This window comes from Triticum aestivum, chromosome 7A (genome assembly GCF_018294505.1).
Source record: "Triticum aestivum cultivar Chinese Spring chromosome 7A, IWGSC CS RefSeq v2.1, whole genome shotgun sequence".
Classification (NCBI taxonomy): Eukaryota; Viridiplantae; Streptophyta; class Magnoliopsida; order Poales; family Poaceae; genus Triticum; species Triticum aestivum.
Genome location: NC_057812.1, coordinates 84399835 through 84416718, shown reverse-complemented (window position 1 = coordinate 84416718; position 16884 = coordinate 84399835).

The following is a 16884-nucleotide window of genomic DNA, read 5'->3' as shown; positions in this document are numbered from 1 at the left end:
GTGTGCGACGGTGATCTTATCAACCTTGGAATCACTTCCAACACACATCGTCACTTTGCCCTCAACTAGTCTCTGTTCATTTTATAACTCCTGTTTCAAGTTACTAATCATAGCAACTGAACCAGTATCAAATACCCAGTGGCTACTATGAATACTAGTAAAGTACACATCAATAACATGTATATCATATATCATTTTGTTCACTTTGCCATCCTTCTTATCCGCCAATTATTTGGGGAAGTTCCACTTCCAGTGACCATTTCCTTTGGAGTATAAGCACTCAGTTTCAGGCTTGGGTCTAGCTTTGGGCTTCTTCATGGGAGTGGCAACTTGCTTGTCATTCTTCTTGAAGTTCCCTTTCTTTCCCTTGCCCTTTTACTTGAAACTAGCGGTCTTTTCAACCATCAACAGTTGATGCTTTTCTTGATTTCTACCTTCGCCAATTTCAGCATCGCGAAGAGCTCCGGGAATCGTTTTCGTCATCCCTTGCATATCATAGTTCATCATGAAGTTCCAGTAACTTGGTGAGAGTGACTAGAGAACTCTGTCAATCACTATCTTATCTGGAAGATTAACTCTCACTTGATTCAAGTGATTGTATTACTCACGCATTCTTAGCACATGCTCACTGGTTGAGCTATTCTCCTCCATCTTGTAGGCAAAAATACTCGTCAGAGGTCTCATACCTCTTGACTCGGGCATGAGTCTGTAATACCAATTTCAACTCTTGGAACATCTCATATGCTCCATGGTGTTTCAAAATATTTTTGAAGTCCCGGTTCTAAGCCGTAAAGTATGGTGCACTAAAATATCAAGTAGTCATCATACCGAGCTTGTCAAATGTTCATAATGTCTGCATTTTCTCCTGTAATAGTTCTGTCACCTAGTGGTGCATTAAGGACATAATTCTTCTATGCGGTAATGAGGATAATCCTCAGATCACGGATCTAGTCCGCATCATTGCTACTATCAACTTTCAACTTAGTTTTCTCTAGGAGGATGGCACTGGTGGTACCTTCACCATCAGTGCCGCTCTCGACCCTAAATAGGAAAGCGCGCTCATTGCTTTCCTGCGGGCGAATGTCGACGTGTTTGCGTGGCAACCATCTGACATCCCCGGTGTTCCCAGGAAAGTAATTGAGCACCACCTTGCGGTTTGTCCTCATGCGCGGCCCGTCAAGCAGAAGGTCAGGAAGCAAGCAGTGGAGCGCCAAGAATTCATTGCAGAGGAGATCAAGAAGTTGGAAGCAGCAGACCGTGTCAGAGGGGTGCTCCATCCTACGTGGCTGGCCAATCCTGTAGTCGTGCGCAAGGCGAACGGGAAATGGAGACTTTGTATCGACTTTACCGATGTTAACAAAGCTTGTCCCAAAGACCCATTTCCTTTGCCGCGCATTAACCAGATTGTTGACTCCACGGCCGGATGTGGCTTGCTTTCATTTCTTGACACATACTCAGGATACCATCAAATCTTCATGGCAGAAGAGGATGAGGAGAAGACCGCATTTATTACAACATGTGGCACGTACTATTTCATACGGATGCCTTTCGGATTAAAAAATGCTGGTTCAACGTTTGCAAGAGTAGTCCATGTCGCTCTTGAGCCATAAATACACAGAAATGTGGAAGCCTACATGGACGACGTAGTGGTCAAGAGAAAGAACAAGGCAACTCTGATCCAAGATTTAGACGAGACCTTTGCAAATCTGCGCAAGGTCAGCCTCAAGCTCAACCCAGAGAAGTGTGTGTTTGGAGTCCCCTCCGGCAAGCTTCTCGGGTTCTTCGTGTCTCAGCGGGGAATCGAAGCCAATCCTGACAAGATCAAGGCCATTGAGCAGATTGAAGCACCAAAGCGCGTCAAGGATGTACAAAGACTTGCCGGTTGCATGGCTGCTCTCAGCAGGTTTATCTCTAGGTCTGCTGAGCGCGCCCTGCCATTTTTCAAATTATTGAAAAAGGCAGGTCCAATGAAATGGACTCCGGAAGCGGAGGCTGCGCTGCGAGACTTGAAGAGATACCTGTCCTCCGCTCCAACACTTGTCGCACCTAAGCCACAAGAGAAGTTGCTGCTGTATATAGCGGCAACCAATCAAGTGGTTAGTGCTGCGTTAGTGGCAGAGAGGGAGGCAGATGACGAGCCAGCAACCACGGCAGACGCATCCAGCGACAAGCAGGGGGCTTCCCCGGCAAGCTCTGGTCCCGACAAAGATGGATTTGCGCAGATGCGCGAGGAGATACAGAAGAAAATGGTGCAGCGCCCAGTTTACTTTGTCAGTTCCCTTCTGCAGGGGGCTAGGTCAAGGTACTCTGGCGTGCAGAAATTGCTTTTCGGCCTTCTCATGGCCTCGAGAAAGCTGCGCCATTACTTCCAAGCACATGAGATCACAGTTGTCACTCGCTTTCCGCTGAAGAGGATACTACAGAATCTAGAAGCGACAGGCAGGATTGTTGAGTGGGCACTGGAACTGTCAAGCTTTGGCCTCAAGTTTGAGAGTACTTCAACTATCCAAAGCACAACATTGGCAGAATTCATAGCAGAATGGACGCCAACACTAGATGCAGAAATTCCAGAAACGAGCATCCCCGTCGACGAAGCAAGCAAAGAGTGGTTGATGTACTTTGATGGTGCTTTTTCGCTGCAAGGCGCCGGCGCTGGTGTGCTACTTATCGCACCCACCGGAGAGCACCTCAAGTACATAGTCCAGATGCACTTTCCCAAGGAGCAAGCAACAAACAATACTATAGAGTATGAAGGCTTGCTTGCCGGTCTCAGGATCGCGGCAGACCTTGGGATCAAGAAGATCATTGTCCGGGGTGACTCACAGCTTGTCGTCCGCCAAGTGAACAAGAGTTATCAGAGTCCGTTGATGGAAGCTTACGTCGACGAAGTGAGAAAGCTAGAAGAGCACTTTGACGGCCTACAGATGGAGCATGTTCCAAGAGCTCAGAATGCCATTGCCGATGGCCTGTCAAAGTGCGCTGCACTTAAGTTACCTGTGGAACCAGGGATCTTTGTGCTCAAGCTGACTCAACCGTCCGTAACGCCATCATCTGGACAGAGTAAGAAGAGGAAATTGATTTCTGGTGACTATTTTCCGGCAGAGCTTCCCGAAGCCGCCGCCAAGAAGGTCCCCAAGATCAACGCCAAGAGCGCTGAGGAGCAGTCTGCTCCGGCAAGCCCTAGGGTTTGTTCCGTTGAAGCAGAAGCTCCCGGCAAGTTTTGCCCCGGCAAGCTTGCCGGGGAACGTCAAGCTCCGGCAGAGCCGCATGTTCTCGCCATAGAAGCGGACATTCCCGCAGCAGCAGATTTGCCTTTGGCAAAGAAGGTCCCCAAGATCAACGCCAAGAGCGCTGAGGAGCAGTCTGCTCCGGCAAGCCCTAGGGTTTGTTCCGTTGAAGCAGAAGCTCCCGGCAAGTTTTGCCCCGGCAAGCTTGCCAGGGAACGTCAAGCTCCGGCAGAGCCGCAGGTTCTCGCCGTAGAAGCGGATGTTCCCGCAGCCGCAAATTTGCCTTTAGTCCTTGTTGTCGAGCCACAAGCTCCAGCATGGGCACAGCAGATTGTCCGTTTCCTTCAGATAGGAGAACTTCCCGAAGAGCAAGAAGAAGCGGAAAGAGTAGCCCGGCAGTCAAGTATGTACCAGTTTGTCGACAAGACATTGTACAGAAGAAGACTCAACGGTGTGAAATTGAAGTGTATTCACCGGGAAGACGGACAAAAGCTGTTGGCAGAGATACATGGAGGCATATGTGGTCACCACATTGGCGCAAGAGCACTTGTCGGCAAAGCATTCCGGCAAGGTTTCTTTTGGCCGACAGCCCTCCAGGATGCAACTGCACAAGTAACCAAGTGTGAAGCGTGCCAGTTCCATTCCAAGCAGATACACCAACCATCTCAAGCTCTCCAGACGATCCCTTTATCCTTGCCATTTTCGGTCTGGGGGCTCGACATCCTCGGCCCCTTTCCCCGAGCAGTCGGGGGCTTTGAGTACTTGTACGTCGCAATCGACAAGTTCACAAAGTGGCCGGAAGTGGAACCAGTGAGGAAGGTGACAGCACAGTCAGCAGTCAAGTTCTTCAGGTCGATTGTTTGCCGCTTCGGGATCCCTAACAGGATAATCACCGACAATGGTACGCAATTCACGAGCCGCACCTTCATGCAGTACGTCCAAGATCTTGGCGCCAAGGTCTGTTTCGCTTCTGTTGCTCACCCGAGAAGCAACGGTCAAGCGGAGAGGGAAAATGCTGAAGTGCTGCACGGGCTCAAGACCAGGACTTTCGACAGGCTGCAGAAGTGCGGAAGAAACTGGATCGAGGAGCTGCCGGTGGTTCTTTGGTCGATCAGAACGACGCCAAATTGAGCCACTGGCCAGACACCTTTCGCTCTAGTCTATGGAGCAGAGGCAGTTCTCCCCACGGAACTCATATACGGGTCACCTCGAGTGCTCGCTTATGATGAGCTCGAGCAAGAGCAGCTGCGACAAGATGACGCGCTGCTCCTTGAGGAAGACCGTCTTCAGGCTACTGTGCGAGCTGCTCGCTACCAGCAAGCTTTGCGCCGCTACCATAGCCGCAAAGTTAACGCCAGAAGTCTCGAGGAAGGCGACCTTGTTCTTCGGCGTGTTCAGTCTGCCAAGAATTCCAACAAGTTGACGCCGAAGTGGGAAGGCCCTTACCGGGTGAAACGAGTCACTAGGCCTGGCGCTGTCCGCCTTGAGACCGAAGATGGCATTCCGGTGAGCAACTCCTGGAACATTGAGCATCTTCGTAAGTTTTACCCATAAGGCGCGGTTGCCGGAACCTGTTCCGGCAACCACCTTTTGTACAAGTCTTGCCGCTGTTGCATGTAATCCTTTGTACAAAGCCGGGCACAGACCCCGTGCATAAGTAGAGCTCATGTGCTCCGCACATTTTGTCAATTTCATGCTTTCTATTTTTTAGCATATATGAGCTGACACTTTGTGCAGCACCTACTCCATTGTAAGCAATAACGAGCCGTAAGGCTCCGTATCTTTATTTTCTCTTCTTTCTTTTTTCTCAAGGAAAGGAAGGTTCCCTCGCCCACAAGTTTGCCGGGGAGGAAAGGAGAAGATAATGGTATGGACCAGGCGTCGTTCAAGAAAATTTCGCCTTACCGGGAAGCAAACAACAGAAAAGCTAAGTTGCCAAAGTTTGAGCAATCAGATTTTTTAAATTTTAAGTTATCTCCCTTGAACAACCGCATTTGTATGGAAAACCTGTGCGCGGAGGAACCAACTCATAGCTAGTTGCGCCCTTACTTTGTTTCGAGTCCGCTCAACAACTTAAGTGAGCTGCAACTAGTTGCGACAAGGTTTCTTGTCGGTAGCGGCACCGCCAGCAGGCTGCTGACGTCCCGCACTCAGTGCTCGCGGCTCGGGTGCCTGCACCGGCAAGTTCCCTAAAAGCGTAGGGCAAAAACATACAAAGGGAGGAATCAAGTAAAGGGAATAACATTGCAATCATTACCCAGAATAGAGTTATATTACAAAGATAGCTTGTCGCGGCTCTAACAGATTGTTTTCATAGCATGACAAACAGCAACAAGAAAAGAAGAAATGGGCGGCCTAATCTACGCGATCGCCCTCGACCCTCTTGATCCCGCTCACCTTGTCCACAATGGGTGCGACAAGGGCCTTGAGCGCCTCCAGATCGGCATCCGGCGGCAGGGTCTTGAGGACGTTGGTGAGGTTGAGGCCCGGATTGCGGAAGGCCACCTTCACCAACACTTTCTGAAGAGCTCCCGTGCAGATCTTGCGCGACTCGTCGGCCAGCTGCTTTGGGATCCTCTCCCGGAGTCGCTGGAGGGCCGTTGCCACGCCCTTGAAGAACAAGACGAGCTTGGCGCTGGGTTGGAGGTTCTCGTCGGAGGGATACCCGGGATCCTCCATCCCCAGCTGCGCCAACTCCTTGTCAATGTCTGTGGCAACACTCACGAGGCTCTCCGTCCAGTGCTCCACATTTTCCCTAAAGGCATTCTGGGTGGCGGCAACACTCTCTAGCAGCGCCTTGTCAGCCTTGATCTCTTCTTTCAAGGCCGCCTCCTGCTTCTTGGCGCCGTCCAGTGTCTTGGTCAAAGTGGTCAGCTTCAACTCAAGATCCGCGTTGGAGCCTTTGGCGGTGCTGAGCTCTTTGCCCTTCTCGGCAAGATCGGCCTCCAGCTGCACCACCTTCATCTCCAGCTCCTTCTTGGCGGCCTCGGCAACTGCGGCAGCATCCTCTGCTTGCTTAAGGGCTCCGCCGAGTTTTTCCTCGCGCACGGCAAGCTCCTCCTCGTGGGCGTCAAGATTGACCTTCCGCTGCGCCAGCTCGCCCTTCTCCGCGGATAGCTTCACAGCGGCAAGTCGCTGTTGCTCTTCGACTTCAGCCTTCTCGAGGAGGAAGGCCTTCTGCGCTTCGGCGAGCTGCTCCCGCTCCTCCGCCAGGGACCAGAGGGCTTCACGGTGGAAACCACCAAGCTCTTCCGCGCGCTTCTCGATGTCTGCTCCCGCCTTCGTGACAAGCGCCTCGCAGGATTCCAGCTTGGCTTGCCGCGCGCGGTAGAGCGACAACAACTTCCGCAGCAGCCGCTCGTCCTCAGGCTCGTTGCTGCTGCTGCTCGGCGCGTCAACCAGAGTCAGCCCAGCGGAGGCAAGCACCTCCCCGTCGAAGATCTCTCCCTCGACCGGCGCCCTGGAGCTCGATGCCCAGGGAAGGTTGATGAAGACGTCGTCGCCGGCCTTCAAGTAGACGCCTGGCTGGGGCTCTTCGGAGCCTGGCGCCGCGGCAGCGGCGGACGGGTCGGCGGTCGGTGTAGCGCCTGGCGCTCCTGTGGCCTCAGGGCCGTCAGTGCGATCGCCAGACCCCTCGCCAGTTGCCGTGGCGGCAGCCTTGGCGGCCTCTGCGCCGGCGGGATCGTCAGCACCGGCCGTTTCTTCGGTGGCAACCTCGGTCTCCATCGGCTCCGTAGCAGATGGGTCTGACAACCGGGAAGGGGAGAAGAGTCAAGCAAAAACCCAAGAAGATCAAAAGAAGAAGAACCCAAGGAAAGTTTTGAAGCGAAAGGATTACCTATGCCGGGTTCTGCAGTCGTGGTCTCCACCGTCGGGGGGCCGCTGGTGCTGTCCCTTGCCGGAGAACCCTCCCTTACCGGAGACTTCTCCCTTACTGGAAAGCCCTCCCTTGCCGGAAAGCCCTCCCTTGCCGGAGAGCTCTCCCTTGTCGGGGGATTCTCCCTTGGCTCTTGGTGGGGCTACTCTGCTCCTACACAAACCAGCAGTAAGATATCAGCAAAGACAGAGTATCCATGCGCATCTCACAGCGGAAAGCAAACCATATACTTACGCTGGGGGCTGCTCTGGAGAAAAGTTGCCGGGTCCGGCAAGGTTGTCTCGGGCGCACCCCCTGCTGTCGCAGTAGGTTCGTCCTCGATGACAATCACCGGGACTTTGGCTCTCTTTGCTGCTCTCTGGGCCAGAGTCCTAAAAAGGAACAAGTTCAGAGTCAAGCAAATGAGATACAAGACAAACAGCAAGGATTGAAGAACTACAAGTACACCAAGGGAGTCTTACTCTTCTTCTTCTTCCTCGTCGGAGCTGAACGCGGAGAAGTCGAAGTCTGCCTCACGTCCGGCGCGAGGAGGCGGAGGAGTAGCTTCCCTTGGCCGCTTGGCGGGAGCAGTGGCGGCGGTTTGAGATGACCCCGCTCCGGTTGTCGCCGCGACGTGAGAAGCGGCAGGAGTAGAAGCGGTGGTCCGGAAGGGCCCCGCTCCAGTTGCCGTCGCAGCGTGAGGTGCTCCCGCGGTAACAGTGCTTGCCGCGGTGGAGCGTGTCACGCGGTGCGGCGACTGTTGCCTCGCCTGCCGCTCCGCTACGTCACCGACCTTGCGGAGACGCCTTCTTGGTGGGGATGGAGGCTCTGCTTGCGGCGAGCTGTCTGAAGATGAGGAGGAAGACGAGTTGATCTATAGCGAGCCGCTCGTATCCTTGGCGGGCTCGCTCGACTCGACGTTATGCCCGGCAAGCTCTTTCTCGCCGGCAGGCTCCCCTCGCTCGGCATGGCTTGCCGCCTCTGCTGCCTCTGCCTCCTCCACGGTGAATCCAAATTCGCCCGCGGCTGCGGCTGCCGCCGCCTCTTCTAGCCTAGTGGCGATGAGTGCCATCTCCGCATCGGTGGTGTCGCGGGTGAGGCTATCTTTCTCTTCGGAGCGGATCGACACTTCTACCAAGTCATCGAAGAATTGCTGCACGACGTCGTCTGCAGGCTCTTGCCAAGTTGGGACAATTCCATGCGAGTCGCACAACGGCATCATTACACGGATGCGGTCGAGCGCGGAGTTATTACACAGCAGAACGACCCCCCCCGGCAACCTGAAAACTTCGGGGTGTTGAGGGTCGTACTTGAACAGCTCTTGGAGCATCGCGTTGAGCTCCAGAACTGTGAAGTTGAAGTTGAGGCCCGGCCGCAGCCTCATGATATCTGCCGCATTCTTGAACTCCCAAGTGGGTCTCCCCCATTCCTGCTGGGGGGCGATGCGGCGGCGAAGAAAATCCACGCCAACAGCGCCTACAGTGAGCCCGGCAAGCCTGAGGCGTAGGATCCGGGTGACAGCAATCTTCAGCCTGTCGTCTCTCGGGGCCACGTCACTCCAATCGCTGCCGCGTGCTACTGGGGTTTGGCGCCGGGTGGTGAATGGCTGCGGGTTCTCCTCGTCAATCCAGTACCAGTCTGCTCTCCACTCCTCCCACTTGCCGCGGAATTCTCCCTCCAGATAAGTTTCCTTCTTGCCGGCCCTTGAGATCCAGGCGATTCCGCCGGATAAAGGCTCTCCTCTCTCTACTCGGGGTATAAAGAAGTGGCGAAAGAGGGCTACATTGGGATGGACTCCGACAAAGTTTTCGCAGAGATGTGCGAAAACCGCCATGGTCAGGACGGCGTTGGGGGTGAAGTCGAGGAGATGGAACCCGTAGGTGTTCATGATATCGCAGAAGAATTCAGAGAAAGGCGGGCAGAGCCCGCAGTAGAAGAACAAGGCGAAGAAAGGGTATCCGTTTGGGGCCTTCTTCCAAGCGGCGGCGGGAAGTACCTTCGTGCGCGGATGCGCTCGTGTCTCCGTCGACCAGAAGAGGTAGTAGTTCTCCCTCAGCTCCCTCGCGGCAAGCTTGGGGGGGAAGACTGCCCGCTCCTTTCGCAGCGCCGCAAGTCGCTGCGCCTCGGTCGACTTCATGACCTTCCCCTTGTCGGCTTTTGGAGCCATGGCGGAAGTGGTGGAGGAGGTCGACGGCATTGGTGGTGCTGGTGGCGATGGGGGGCGGAGCGCTGCTCTCTTTCGGCTTTGGGAAGACGAGGGAGCGGCGGAGATTTTTGAGATTGGAACAGCAACGGGCGAATGGACGAACTACCCCTGTTTCCCCTGCTTATAAAGAGGGAGGGGGCGGACGTTCCACATTTCCGAATAAAGAAACCACCCACGATCTCTCCCACGACGCCGCATTCAATGCGTGCCGTTCGGGAGGGTGCGGTGGATACGGAGAGAGATACGGCGTAACCTAGGCCGCGCGTGCCCGTGCCCTGTTTTGGGCCTGGCCCAACAGCGCTCGGCACCGTGTATGGCCCAGGCCCGGGGGCTCCTGTCGGTGTACTAGAGTAGGGGTACCCTAGTATCCCGAACTTGTGCACGGGCAGTCGCAGCATCCCGCGGCAAGGCTTGCCGGGTGACCGCCAAGGTCCTCCGTGGTTCCTTTGGAGCCATTCAAGAACAAAGTATCCAAACCAAGGCACCACAAGACCCCGGCAAGAGGAGCTTGCTGGGAAGGCCAACCAAGGCAAGGCGCTTAAGGAGACAAGACCCCGGCAAGAGGAGCTTGCCGGGAAGGCCACCCAAGGCATCTCAAGGAACTTGCCGCGGCGCGCCTTGCATCCCGGCAAGGCCCGGTGAGCGACAAGCTCCCGGACGCGACAAGACAACGACCGCGGCAAGGCGCTTGCCGCGGCAAGCCACCACTCTGTGCCTGCGCTCCAGCACATCCACCAACGTGTCGCTCTGGGACCCTTCCAGGCGTGCGTGGCGGGAGGCTGTGCAGCCAGCGGTGCACAGTGGCGAGCGGCGCTAACAAGATTGCCATCGTGGCGAGCGGTGGCGTCCCTGACGGTCCCTTTTGCACTGTTTAGGCGACACAGACGGGCATTTAATGCCCTTGTCCCCTGCCGTCAGGGTTAGGTATGATACACTGTAGCAGGTAGCTGTACCTACCGCTGCACCTTTCCATTTTTACCCTTTGTCTCCGTTGCCACCTGTCGGTGACCCCTTGAGCATATAAAAGGAGGCCCATGTGCAACGTAGGGGGGTTGGGGAAAAAGAGAACACTCAGGCTCGGTCTCGTTAGCCGTTGGTGTGTACTGTAGCACTCCGCGCTCCCGAGCAAGAACTCAATACAAACCACAAACCAGGAGTAGGGTTTTACGCATCCGTGCGGCCCGAACCCGGGTAAACCGCTCGTGTGCTTCGCCTCGATGTTCTCTTCGTGCGACCTCCGCCCCCGCCGAACCGAAAGGGACTCGGTCCGCCGGTCCCATAGGTGTTCGTGGATTAGTCCCCCGACAATCTCTTTGTTTCTTTTTATTTCTTTCTCTTTTCTTTTATTCACTTAAGATCATGGCAAAATAATCAAGCCCTTGACTCAACAATAATCTTTATTATATAGCTCACGGACTCGATTACATAGAAGAATTATAAAGGAAAACTAACGACTAGATCATACTAAGGACTTTTATTCTACTAGATCAACATATTACCAAAAGGATCGAACTAAGAAAACGGTAAAGATAAAGTGATGGTGATACAATACCGGGGCACTCCCCCAAGCTTGGCAGTTGCCAAGGGGCGTGCCCATACCAGATACTCAATTCTTCTTTGTTAGTGGAGACGGTGATGATTTTGTTGATGGCATAGGCTTCTTCTTTAATTTGCGCTTGAGGACAGAATTTTGGTCCCTTAGGTCCTCGATCTCCTGCTCCAGGCTCAGTATCTTATTGCATAGTTCCTGCTTGTTTTCCTGCAAGAGGCGAAAAGGGATAAACTCGATCTTAGGTTTCTTTACCCTATCCGGGAGGCTTGACTTTTTGAACTCCACATGCATGTCCCTAGGTTGAGGTAGTGGGACTTCCATCTTCATCTGAGCTTGTCTCCTCCTTTCCCTTGGGTTCATAGTCCTCTTCTTCTTCCGTAGTCCAACCGCAATGCTCCACATCCCCATAGACCTTAGGATCTGCAAGGTAATCAGCCACATACCTTTCTCCTTCCGAATCCTGGGACAACATGTTGCTCTGTCTACAGCAGGACAGCTCAAAACAAAGACAAGATATATTTGCATGATACGGGAGTCAAAACCTCCGGGAGATTATATAATAAATTTTTACTGACCAAAATACGTGTCGTGTACGAAAACGGAGTCCGGAGAGCACACGAGGTGCCCACGAGGTAGGGGGGCGCGCCCTCCACCCTCATGGAGCCCTCGTGTCCTTCCCGGACTGCTACTTATTTTCCTATTTTTCTAAATATTCCAAAACGGAGAAATATTGCCTTAAAAACTGTTTTGGAGTTGGTTTACTTACCGTACCACATTCCTATTCCTTTTCGGAGTCTGAAACGTTCCGGAAAGTGTCCCTTATGTATTCCTTCAGGGTTACGGTTTCAATAATATTGGTTTCAACATTTATGGGATTACCTGAGATATAATGTTTGATTCTTTGACCGTTCACCACCTTCGGATTTGTGCCTTCGAAGTTGTTGATTTTTATGGCACCGAAATGATAGACCTCCTCGATAACGTAAGGACCTTCCCATTTAGAGAGAAGTTTTCCTGCAAAAAAAAATCTTAAACGAGAGTTGTATAGCAATACATAATCACCTACATTAAACTCACGCTTTTGTATTCTTTTGTCATGCCATCTTTTAACCTTTTCTTTAAACAACTTGGCATTTTCATAGGCTTGGGTTCTCCATTCATCAAGTGAGCTAATATCAAATAACCTCTTCTCACCGGCAAGTTTGAAATCATAATTGAGTTCTTTAATAGCCCAATATGCTTTGTGTTCTAGTTCGAGAGGTAAGTGACATGCTTTTCCATAAACCATTTTATACGGAGACATACCCATAGGATTTTTATATGCAGTTCTATAGGCCCATAATGCATCATCAAGTTTCTTGGACCAATTTTTTCTAGATCTATTAACAGTCTTTTGCAAAATTAATCTGAGCTCTCTATTACTCAATTCTACTTGACCGCTAGACTGAGGATGATAAGGAGATGCAATTCTATGATTAACATCATATTTAGCTAGCATTTTACAGAAAGCACCATGAATAAAATGTGAACCACCATCAGTCATTTAATATCTAGGGACTCCAAATCTTGGAAAAATAACTTCTTTAAGCATTTTAATAGAAGTTTTATGATCAACACTACTAGTTGGAATAGCTTCTATCCACTTAGTAACATAATCAACAGCAACTAAAATATGTGTATATCCATTAAAGGAAGGAAAGGGTACCATATAGTCAAAGCCCCAAACATCAAATGGTTCAATAATGAGTGAATAGTTCATAGGCATTTCTTGACGTCTACTAATATTACCAATTCTTTGACATTCATCACAAGATAAGACAAACTTACGGGCATCCTTTAAGAGAGTAGGCCAATAAAAACCAGATTGCAATACCTTATGTGCAGTTCTATCTCCAGCATGGTGTCCTTCATAAGCTTCGAAGTGACACTTGCGTAGGATCTGTTCCTGTTCATGCTCAAGGACACAACGTCAAATAACACCATCTACTCCTTCTTTATAAAGATGTGGGTCATCCCAAAAGTAATGCCTCAAATCATAGAAGAACTTTTTCTTTTGCTGGTATGTTAAACTAGGTGGTATAAACTTAGCAACAATGTAATTAGCATAATCAGCATACCATGGAGCAGTATGAGAAGCATTTATGACATTTAATTGCTCATCAGGAAAGCTATCATCAATAGGTAGTGGGTCATCAAGCACATTTTCTAACCTAGACAAGTTGTCTGCAACGGGGTTCTCAGCTCCCTTTCTATCAACAATATGTAAGTCAAATTCTTGTAGCAAGAGAACCCATCTAATAAGTCTAGGTTTAGCATCTTTCTTTTCCATGAGATATTTAATAGCAACATGATCAGTGTGAATATTTACTTTAGAATCAACAATATAAGGTCTGAACTTATCACAAGCAAATACAACTGCTAAAAATTCTTTTTCAGTAGTAGCATAATTTCTTTGAGCATTGTCCAGGGTTTTACTAGCATATTGAATAACATTTAATTTCTTATCAACTCTTTGTCCTAGAACAGCACCTACAACATAATCACTAGCATCACACATAATTTCAATGGGTAAATTCCAATCAGGTGGCTGAACAATAGGTGTAGAGATCAATGCTTTCTTAAGTATTTCAAATGCTTCTACACAATCATCATCAAAAACAAATGGTATATCTTTTTGTAATAAATTAGTCAGAGGCTGAGAAATTTTTTGAGAAGTCCTTAATGAACCTCCTATAAAATCCGGCATGACCAAGGAAACTCCTTATACCTTTGATGTCCTTGGGACATGTCATCTTTTCAATAGCATCAACCTTGGCTTTATCAACTTCAATACCTCTTTCAGAAACTTTGTGCCCCAAGACAATACCTTCATTAACCATAAAGTGGCACTTTTCCCAATTCAAGACAAGATTAGTTTCTTCACATCTCTGCAAAACTCGATCAAGGTTGCTCAAGCAATCATCAAAAGAAGATCCATAGACGGAGAAATCGTCCATGTAAACCTCACAAATCTTTTCACAAAATTCAGAGAATATAGCCGTCATGCATCTTTGAAAGGTAGCAGGTGCATTACATAGACCAAAAGGCATACGTCTATAAGCAAAAGTACCAAAAGGGCAAGTAAAAGTAGTCTTTGATTGACCTTTGGCTGACACAAGTATTTGAGAGAAACCAGAATAACCATCTAGAAAGAAAAAATGTGTATGTTTGGATAATCTTTCTAGCATTTGATCGATAAAAGGTAAGGGGTAATGATCCTTTTTAGTTGCCTTATTTAATTTACGGAAATCAATTACCATCCTATAATTTGTAATAATTCTTTGAGGAATCAATTCATCTTTATCATTAGGAACGACAGTAATACCTCCCTTCTTAGAGACACAATGGACATGACTTACCCACTGACTATCAGCAACGGGATAGATTATACCTGCCTCAAGGAGCTTTAGTATTTCCTTTCTTACCACTTCTTTCATTTTAGGATTCAGCCGTCGTTGATGATCACGAACTGGTTTAGCATCTTCTTCCAAATTTATTTTATGTTGACATAGAGTGGGACTAATGCCCTTAAAATCATCAAGGGTATACCCAATAGCAGCACGGTGCTTCTTCAGAGTTTTCAATAATCTCTCTTCCTCATGCTCTGAAAGGTTAGCACTAATAATAACAGGATATATCTTTTTCTCATCAAGATAAGCATATTTAAGAGTATCAGCTAAAGATTTAAGCTCAAACACGGGATCACCCTTGGGTGGAGGAGGATCCCCTAGGATTTGAACAGGTAAATTGTTTTTCAAAATAGGTTCCGATTTAAAGAATACTTCATCTATTTCCCTTCTTTCATTCATAAACATATCATTTTCATGGTCTAGCAAATAATGTTCTAAGGGATCACTAGGAGGTACGGCAATAGAAGCAAGACCAATAATTTCGTCCTTACTAGGTAATTCTTCTTCACGGTGTTGTCTACTAAATTTAGAGAAATTAAATTCTTGAGTCATATCATCTAAACCGATAGTAACAACATCCCTTTTGCAATCTATGGTAGCATTAACAATGTTTAAGAAGGGACTACCAAATATAATGGGACAAAAGCTATCTTGTGGGGAACCAAGAACAAGAAAATCACCAGGATATTGAGTTTTCCCACACAAGACTTTAACATCTCTAACAATTCCCATTGGTGAAATAGTATCTCTATTGGCAAGTTTAATTGTGACATCAATATCTTCTATTTCAGCAGGTGCAATATCATGCATACTTTCTTTGTATAAGGAATGAGGTATTGCGCTAGCACTAGCACCCATATCACATAAGCCATGATAACAATGATCTCCTATTTTAACAGAAATAACAGGCATGCCTACCACAGGTCTAGGTTTATCTTTAGCACAAGGTTTAGCAATTCTAGCAGTTTCATCACAGAAATAAATAACATGCCCATCAATATTATCAGACAAGAGATCTTTAACAATAGCAATATTAGGTTCAACTTTAACTTGCTCAGAAGGTGTATATGTTTTAATATTGCTTTTACGAACCACAGTTGAAGCTTTAGCATGATGCTTTATCCTAACAGGGAAAGGTGGTTTCTCAACATAAGCAGTAGGAACAATAGGATCATTATAAGTGACAATCTTTTCTACAACTTTAATAGGTGTAGCTACTTTTACTTCTATGGGAGGATGATATTTAAACCACTTCTCCTTGGGGAGATCAACATAAGTAGAAAAAGATTTACAGAAAGAAGCTACTATCTCAGAGTCAAGTCCATATTTAGTGCTAAATTTACGGAAAACATCGGTATCCGTAAAGGATTTAACACAATCAAAACTACGTGTCATACCTGACTCCTTACCTTTGTCGAGGTCCCAATCTTCAGAGTTGCATTTAATTCTTTCCAATAAATCCCATTTGAATTCAATAGTATTCATCATAAAAGAGCCAGCACAAGAAGTATCAAGCATGGTGCGATTGCTATCAGAAAGCCGAGTATAATTTTTTTGAATAATCATTTCTCTTGAGAGCTCATGATTGGGGCATGAATATAACATTGATTTAAGCCTCCCCCAAGCTTGAGCGATGCTTCCTCCTTCGCGAGGCCAAAAATTATATATATAATTGCGATCACGATGAACAAGACACATAGGATAAAACTTCTGATGAAATTCCAATTTCAATCATTTGTAATTCCAAGACCCCATATCATCACATAGCCTATACCATGTCGATGCATCTCCCTTCAAAGATAAAGGGAAGACCTTCCTCTTAACAACATCTCCGGGTACACATGCAAGCTTAAATAATCCACAAACTTCATCCACATATATTAGATGCTCATCAGGATGTTTTGTTCCATCTCCTAAAAAAGGATTAGCTAGCAGTTTTTCTATCATACCCGAAGGAATTTCAAAGCAGACATTTTCATTTTCAGTAGGTTCAGTAGGTTGAGGAGAAACTCTTTGCTCTACTGGTCGGGGTGAAGATACCCCGAACAAGACCCTTAGAGGATTACTTTCCATAGTAACAAGTGACAGTAAATTTCAGCACACTATATAAATTTTTTCCTTACCAAATTCCACCTACCAAAGGCGCTTCACTCCCCGGCAATGGCGCCAGAAAGGGGTCTTGATGACCCACAAGTATAGGGGATCTATCGTAGTCCTTTCGATAAGTAAGAGTGTCGAACCCAACGAGGAGCAGAAGGAAATGATAAGCGGTTTCCAGCAAGGTATTCTCTGCAAGTACTGAAATAAGTGGTAACAGATAGTTTTGTGATAGGATAATTTGTAACGAGCAACAAGTAACAAAAGTAAATAAAGTGCAGCAAGGTGGCCCAATCCTTTTTGTATCAAAGGAAAAGCCTGGACAAACTCTTATATAGAGAAAAGCGCTCCCGAGGACACATGGGAATATCGTCAAGCTAGTTTTCATCACGCTCATATGATTCGCGTTCGGTACTTTGATAATTTGGTATGTGGGTGGACTGGTGCTTGGGTACTTCCCTTACTTGGACAAGCATCCCACTTATGATTAACCTCTA